Here is a 7,149-nt window from a genome sequence, read left to right as displayed (position 1 = left end):
GGGCGGCCGACCGCCTCTTACCTCAAAGTCGGCAGCACTGGAGCCCGGTGCTGCTTTCGTGGTGCTTTCTCCTCGTGCACGTGGGAGAAGAAGAAAAAGAAAACATATATATATATATATATATATATATATATACACACACACCCCTACATATATATATATATATACCCACTTAAAACCGGAAAACGTGAGTCCGCTCGAGTGCAAACCTTCGGAAACCTGCACTTTGCGAGGAGTTTAAAAAGCGAACTTTGAAAAAAAAAAAAAAAAAGGAACGATGCTGTTAAGGTTTTTCAGTAATCTAATATTTATATCTCTGCATTTTTTTAATCTATCCTTGTACGTCGCAAGAATGGAAAGAAGAGTTTATAGTGTCCTTTCACAAAGGAGAGGTTTTTAATTCCATTTAAAATATGTATTTATTGGATTTTTTTTTTTTAAATCGTTATGACGACAACATCGGAGCGGATCTTAAAACGACGAAAACAAACAAACGGGGGAAAAAAAACAAAAAAACAAAAAACAAGAAAACCCCGGAACACCAAACCAGCTTTCAAGGAGACGGAGGACTCCGCGCGCGGCCAGCGGCGATCCCAGCTCGACGCTCACCTTCAACTGCGCGCTTTAACGTCAGCCGGACGCGCCGGCGCCGGGTTTTCAGACAGACTGAAATAGGAAATCTGCAACTTGAGGAATCCTTTCCTACAGGTACAGCAGCCCCGTCCGAGCCAACGGCGGGATTCGCCCCGCCGCCGCGGTGCTTTTTCCGGCCCGAAGGTGCCGGCGACGGGTCCGAGCGGCGGCGGGGGAGCGTGGGAAACGCCGCGGGAAACGGGGCTGAGCGGCGGAGGCTGTGGGAAATCCCGTGGGAAACGCCACGAGAAACGGGTCCGAGTGGCGGAGGCTGTGGGAAATCCCGTGGGAAATGCCGTGGGAAACAGGTCCGAGCGGCGGCGGCGACCGTGGGAAAGGCTGCAGGGAACGCCGCGGGAAACGGATCCGAGCGGTGGCAGGGACCGCGGGAAACGCCGCGGGAAACGCCGCGGGAAACGGGTCCGAGCGGCCGCGGAGAGCGCAGGAAATGCCATGGAAGTGCCACGGGAAACAGGTCTGAGCGGCAGCAGAGGCCACAGCAAATGCCGCAGGAAACGGATCCCAGCGGCAGCGGAGACCGTGGGAAATGCTGCAGGGAAGCACTGCGGGAAGCGGATCCAAGCGGCAGCAGAGCCTGCAGGAAACGCTGCAGGGAAACGCCGCGGGAAGCAGGTCCGAGCAGTGCCGGAGCCCGCGGGAAACGGATCTGAGCAGTGCAGGAGCCCACGGGAAACACCGCAGGGAAACGCCGCGGGAAGCGGATCCGAGCAGTGCCGGAGCCCGCGGGAAACAGATCTGAGCAGTGCAGGAGCCCACGGGAAACACCGCAGGGAAACGCCGCGGGAAGCGGATCCGAGCAGTGCAGGAGCCCGTGGGAAACGGATCTGAGCAGTGCAGGAGCCCACGGGAAATGCTGCAGGGAAACGCCGTGGGAAGCGGATCCGAGCAGTGCAGGAGCCCGCGGGAAACGGATCTGAGCAGTGCAGGAGCCCACGGGAAACACCGCAGGGAAACGCCGTGGGAAGCGGATCCGAGCAGTGCAGGAGCCCGCGGGAAACGGATCTGAGCAGTGCAGCAGCCCGCGGGAAACACCGCAGGGAAACGCCGTGGGAAACGGATCTGAGCAGTGCAGCAGCCCGCGGGAAACACCGCAGGGAAACGCCGTGGGAAGCGGATCCGAGCAGTGCAGGAGCCTGCGGGAAATGGATCCAAGGAATGCAGGAGCCTGTGGGAAACGCTGCAGGGAAACGCTTCAGGAAACGGATCCGAGCAGTGCCGGAGCCCGCAGGAAATGCCGCAGGGAAACGCTTCAGGAAACGGATCCGAGCAGTGCAGGAGCCCGTGGGAAACGCTGCAGGGAAACACTTCAGGAAATGGATCCAAGGAATGCAGGAGCCCGTGGGAAATGCTGCAGGGAAACGCCACGGGAAACGGATCTGAGCAGCGCAGGAGCCCGCAGGAAACGGATCCGAGGAATGCAGGAGCCCGCAGGAAAGGCCGCGGGCCGCGGCGAGGCGACGGCCGGTGCCCGCCGGCTCGGGCTCAAGGACTCCTTTTCTCCAGCGCCGCAATTTCCCGGTGCTTTCGGCGAGGCGAGAAGAGGAGCGGCGGCGGCTGCTGTATCTGTAAGGAGCCGAGGAGAAAAAAAAAAAAACAAAAAAAAAGGAAAAAAAAATAACTGTGAATAGCTCGTGTTGCTCTGTACATCACTGTTGCTCCGTCTGGTGCTTTCGGTCTCTAGGGGACTTTCTCTCTTCGAGCAGCTCTGGGAAGAGCCAACACCAAGACTTGACTTGCCAACCGCCTCGGTTGCGCGTTTTTTTCCAATGGTGCATGCGAACGGACCGCCGGCGCCCCGAGCGCGCCGCCACCCCCCCGTGCAAAAAAGAAAAAAAAAAAAACAACGCAAAACCAACCGCGCTCAGCGCCTTCTTTCTTGGCTCGCTTCGTTTTTTCTTCTCCCGGTGCCATTCCCGTTCCGCCTTCCTACCGCAAGCAAAAAAAAAAAAAAAAAAGAAGAAAAAAATGGTGCTTTTTCCCCCCACGATCGTAATATTTTTTTTTTTCGAGGGGGATTTCGATCTCTCGCGGCGGTTGCAGCCGGGTGCCGGGATCCTCGGTCGTTGTTTTGCACTTGCAGGTGCCTTTCGGGGAGCGAGCGAGCGAGAGGGCGAGAGCTGAACCCGGAGCCCCGCGAAGCCTCGTGTTTTACCGTGACCCCCACCTTGTCCCTCGCGCACTGGCACAGGAATAAGCAGGATCTCTGCAAACCATCCTGAACATTGACGTGGGCTGATTTTAAAACCCTGTAAATAGCGAAAGGAAAAAAAAAATCTCTTTTTTTCTTTTTTGGGTTTTTTTTTTAAAAAAGCACTTTCACCGAGATTTAAAAAGGAAACAAAACGAGGAAAAGACAGGAAAAAAAAAAGAAAAAGAAAAGAACCCCAGCAACTTGAAAAGCAGTGCGTTTTGAGCAGGATTGCATCGCGGGAGGACTGTAAATAACGGCAGAATATTTTAACACGCTTTGTCCGTCCTTCATCTTTTTTTTTTTTATTCTTTTTTCTCTCTTTTTTTTTTTTTCTCTCTTCCTTTTTTCGGCGTCGCCGCCGGTCGGTTTTTAACCGCCTTCCGCGAAGCCGCGAGCGGCCGGCGGGGAAGCTCGGCGGAGCTCTGCGTGCTCCGCTTGCGAGGACCCGGCAGCATCTCAGGATTCCTCCTGCCGGAGACGCCTCGGGAAGGCTTTATTTTTGTCGGGAAGGAAAGACCAAAAAAAAATTAATAACAAGAGGGATGCGGATGTTTGCGCCCGGCGCGCGGGGCCGGGAAAGCTTGCTGGAGGCGCCGCCGGAGAGCGAGAAGTTGTCAAATTAGGGGGAAAAAAAAAAAACAACAAAAAAAACGGAGTCGGCGACGGTCCGTGCAACCTGTCGAAGTCCTGCTCCCGCCTGGGTTTCCGTTTCGGGGTGGTATTTTCATTTTTATTATTATTTTTTGTTATTTTGTTTTAATGATTTTTTTTTCTTTTTTTTTTTTTTTTGATCTGGGGTATTTTTCCGCGGCGGGAAGCGGCGCCCGCGGGGCTCCCGCGCCGCCCGCCCGCCCGCTCCCCCCTGTTCACACTACGGACGGCGAAACCTACCTCAAACGGCAGCCGGGTCGGCGCCGAGCGCCCCGCCGGGCGTCGCGGCCGAGCAAACTATGCACAGCCGGTTCCCCTTGCTGCTGAGAGTCTGGCCCAAGAGTTCGGGGGTCCGGGGGTGGGGGGGGGGCTTGGGTTTTGGGGGGTGAAATTGGGTGGGGTTTTTTTTTTGGTTTGGGATTTTTTTTTTTCCCAGCATCCCGCCGCTGCAAGGCTGCGAAAGCCGCAGGCTTCGATGCGACGACGCCGGCGGGCGGCTTCGTTCCGGGATTTTTTAATTGCTATTATTCTGTTTTCCCCTAAATTTTGCCATTCCCTATTTTTTTTCTCTTTCTATTTTTTTTTTTTTTGGGGGGGGGGGTGCAATCGCTCACGGCAGGTATACCCAACCATGGTGCTAGAACAACGCGTGGTGCAAAGCCGCCTCGCGCACCCCCCCCCCAGCAACGGGTTATTTGCTAATATTTTCAAATATTTCTTAATTCGAAGGGGGCAGGGGGGTTGCTCCGGGAGAGCCGGCTCGCGGGCAGCCCCCCCCCCCCCGCCCCCTGGCTCGGTGCTGCCAGAGGCTCCTGCGGCCTCCCCCGATCCCGGCCGTAGGTCGGTGTCGGGTGCAAAAAAAAAAAAAACAAAAAACCCAAGGTTTTGGGGTTTTTCCCCCCCCTTTTCGTACCGGAGGGTGCTTTGCGGCTCTGTACGGCGTATTTTTAAGTGAAATCTCCTAACACGGTGCTACGGTGCTTTAATGCAGCTGTCTCATGTTTTGCCTGATTCCATCTCGCCCAGGTGCTACTAACGGACGTAGGAAACCAGGAACCCGGAAAATAACCTCCGGCCGCGGCGGCGCTTCGCCGTGCCGGCGGCTCCTTCGTGCCGGGCCGAGGGGAGGCCGGCGGGGGTGGCGGGGTGGCCCCCCCCAACCCCCCACCCCGCCGCACCGCGGTCCGGACGGGTGCTGGGAGCTCGTCGTGCTTCGGCGAACGGGAATTGGTGCTGAGCCGAAGCGCTGGGGTCGCCGCGGCCCGGGCCGCGGTGTGCGTGCGCGGTGTGCGTGCAGGGTGTGCAGCATGGTGCACGCACACCTTGCATAGACGTGGTGCACAGGCAGGGTGTGCATGCGCGGTGTGCAGCATGGTGTGTGCACACTGTGCATAGACGTGGTGCTCAGGTAGGGTGTGCGTGCACAGTGTGCAGGCAGGGTGTGCGTGCGCGGCGAGCAGCATGGTGTGTGCACACCGTGCTTAGACATGGTGCTCAGGCAGGGTGTGCATGCGTGGTGTGCGGCATGGTGCACGCACACCTTGCATAGACATGGTGCTCAGGCAGGGTGTGTGTGCACAATGTGCAGGCAGGGTGTGCGTGCGCAGTGTGCAGCATGGTGTGTGCACACCGTGCTTAGACGTGGTGCAAAGGCAGGGTGTGCATGCATGGTGTGCAGGCAGGGTGTGCATGCACACTGTGCGGCATGGTGCACGCACACCTTGCAGAGACATGGTGCACAGGCAGGGTGTGCAGGCAGGGTGTGCATGCACACTGTGCGGCATGGTGCACGCACACCTTGCAGAGACATGGTGCACAGGCAGGGTGTGCGTGCACGGTGTGCAGGCAGGGTGTGCATGCACACTGTGTGGCATGGTGCACACACACTGCGTAGACATGGTGCACAGGCTGGATGTGTGTGCGCGGTGTGCATGCACACTGTGCAGCATGGTGCAGGCACACTGTGCATAGACACGGTGTGCATGCAGAGTGTGTGTGCATGGTGTGTGTGCACGGTGTGTGTGCACAGTGTGCGGCATGGCGCATGCACACTGTGCATAGGCATGGTGCACACGCAGGGTGTGCGGGCACAGCGTGAGTGTGCGGTGTGTGTACCCGGCGTGCAGCACCGTGACTCCGCCCGGTGCATGGGCACACCGTGCAGGCGCGGCGTGCAGGCGCGGTGCGGGGACGCGGTGCGCAGCCGTGGTGCAGTGGCACGGTGCACAGGCGCCGTGTGCAAGCCCTGCGTGCGACGTGGTGCGTGCGCACGGGCATGCTGCGCGGGAACCGTGCACGGGCAGGGCGTGCGGCACGGCGCGCGGGCACCAAGCATGGCACGGTGTCCGTGCACTGTGCACAGGCGTGGGGTGTAGCTCCGTGGGCACACACACGGTGCGTGTGCACAGTGCAGGGACACAGCGTGTGCCACGTGCAGAGTGCGTGTGTATGGTGCGCGTGCATGGTGCCTGGGCACTGCACGTGCATGGTGCGTGTGTAGAGTGCGCGTGCGTGGTGCACGTGCAGAGTGCTCGTGCATGGTGCTGGGGCACGGTGAGTGCATGGTGCGTGTGCAGAGCGTGCGTGTGCACGGTGCCGGGCCACGGCGCGTGTGCAGAGCACACGTGCACGGTGCTGGGCCATGGCTCGTGCACGGCGCGTGTGCAGAGCGTGCGTGTGCACGGTGCCCAGCCACGGCGCGTGCACGGCGTGCATGCAGATCGCCCGGGCCCGGTGCACGCTCGCCGCACGCATGTGCGCGGGGCCCGGACACCGCATGCGGCACGCCGGGGCCCGGTGCACACCGCGCCGCGCTCACCGCGCTCACCTTCCCACCCTCTTTTCTTTATTTTTTTTTTTCTCCCTTCCCCCCCCCCTTTTTTTTTTCATTTCCCCCCCTTTCCGTGCTTTTATCGGTGCTACTTTCCCCGCGATCGGAGGCCGGCGGCGCGCCGGAGCCCCGTGCCGCGGCGGCGCCAGCAAGGGAAAAACAAACAAAAAAATAGCAAATACCTCAAAATAACAAAAAAAAAAAAGAAATAAAACCCAGTCGAATCAGAGCCCGGCGGCGAGCGGGGGCCGAGGCGGGCGAAGGGCAGCGGTGCCCCCCCCCGCCCCCGCTCTGCCGTCAGGGACCCTCTCCAGCCGGGGGGGTGTGTTTTTTTGGGGGGGGGGGGTCTCCCCTCTTTTCCGCGTGCAGCGTTCAGGGACGGCGCGCCCCGGGGCTTCGCCGCGTCCGTCCGTCCGTCCGTCCGGGGCGGCGGGGGGGGGGGGGGGCTCCTGCGTTTCCAATTTTTCCTTGGCTTTCCGCGAGCGCTTTTATTTTATTTTATTTTTGGGGGGGGATTTATTTCCCCCCCCCGATTTTGGGAGGGTTGAGAGAAGAGGCCGGCGCGGGACCTGGGGTTGCTTTTGGCTTTTCTCATCCCTTCGACTTCCGACTCGGTGACAAGGCCCCCGACAGAGGCAACCTGGTGACTCACACTTGAAGATTTAACCTTTTTTTTTTTTTTTTCCTCTCCCCCCCCCCTTCCCTCCCGTTTATTTTTTTCCTTTTTATTTTTTTTTCTTTAAATTCTCGTCGACTTGTGACTGTGGTTACTTGAAATGAAGTTTTATCCGGGGGTTGAGTGACGGGCGGTAGATCTTACAAT

The sequence above is a fragment of the Rhea pennata genome, chromosome 28 (assembly GCF_028389875.1).
Source record: "Rhea pennata isolate bPtePen1 chromosome 28, bPtePen1.pri, whole genome shotgun sequence".
NCBI classification, from domain to species: domain Eukaryota; kingdom Metazoa; phylum Chordata; class Aves; order Rheiformes; family Rheidae; genus Rhea; species Rhea pennata.
The sequence above is the reverse complement of the archived record's forward strand: the minus strand, read 5'-3'. Positions refer to the sequence as shown.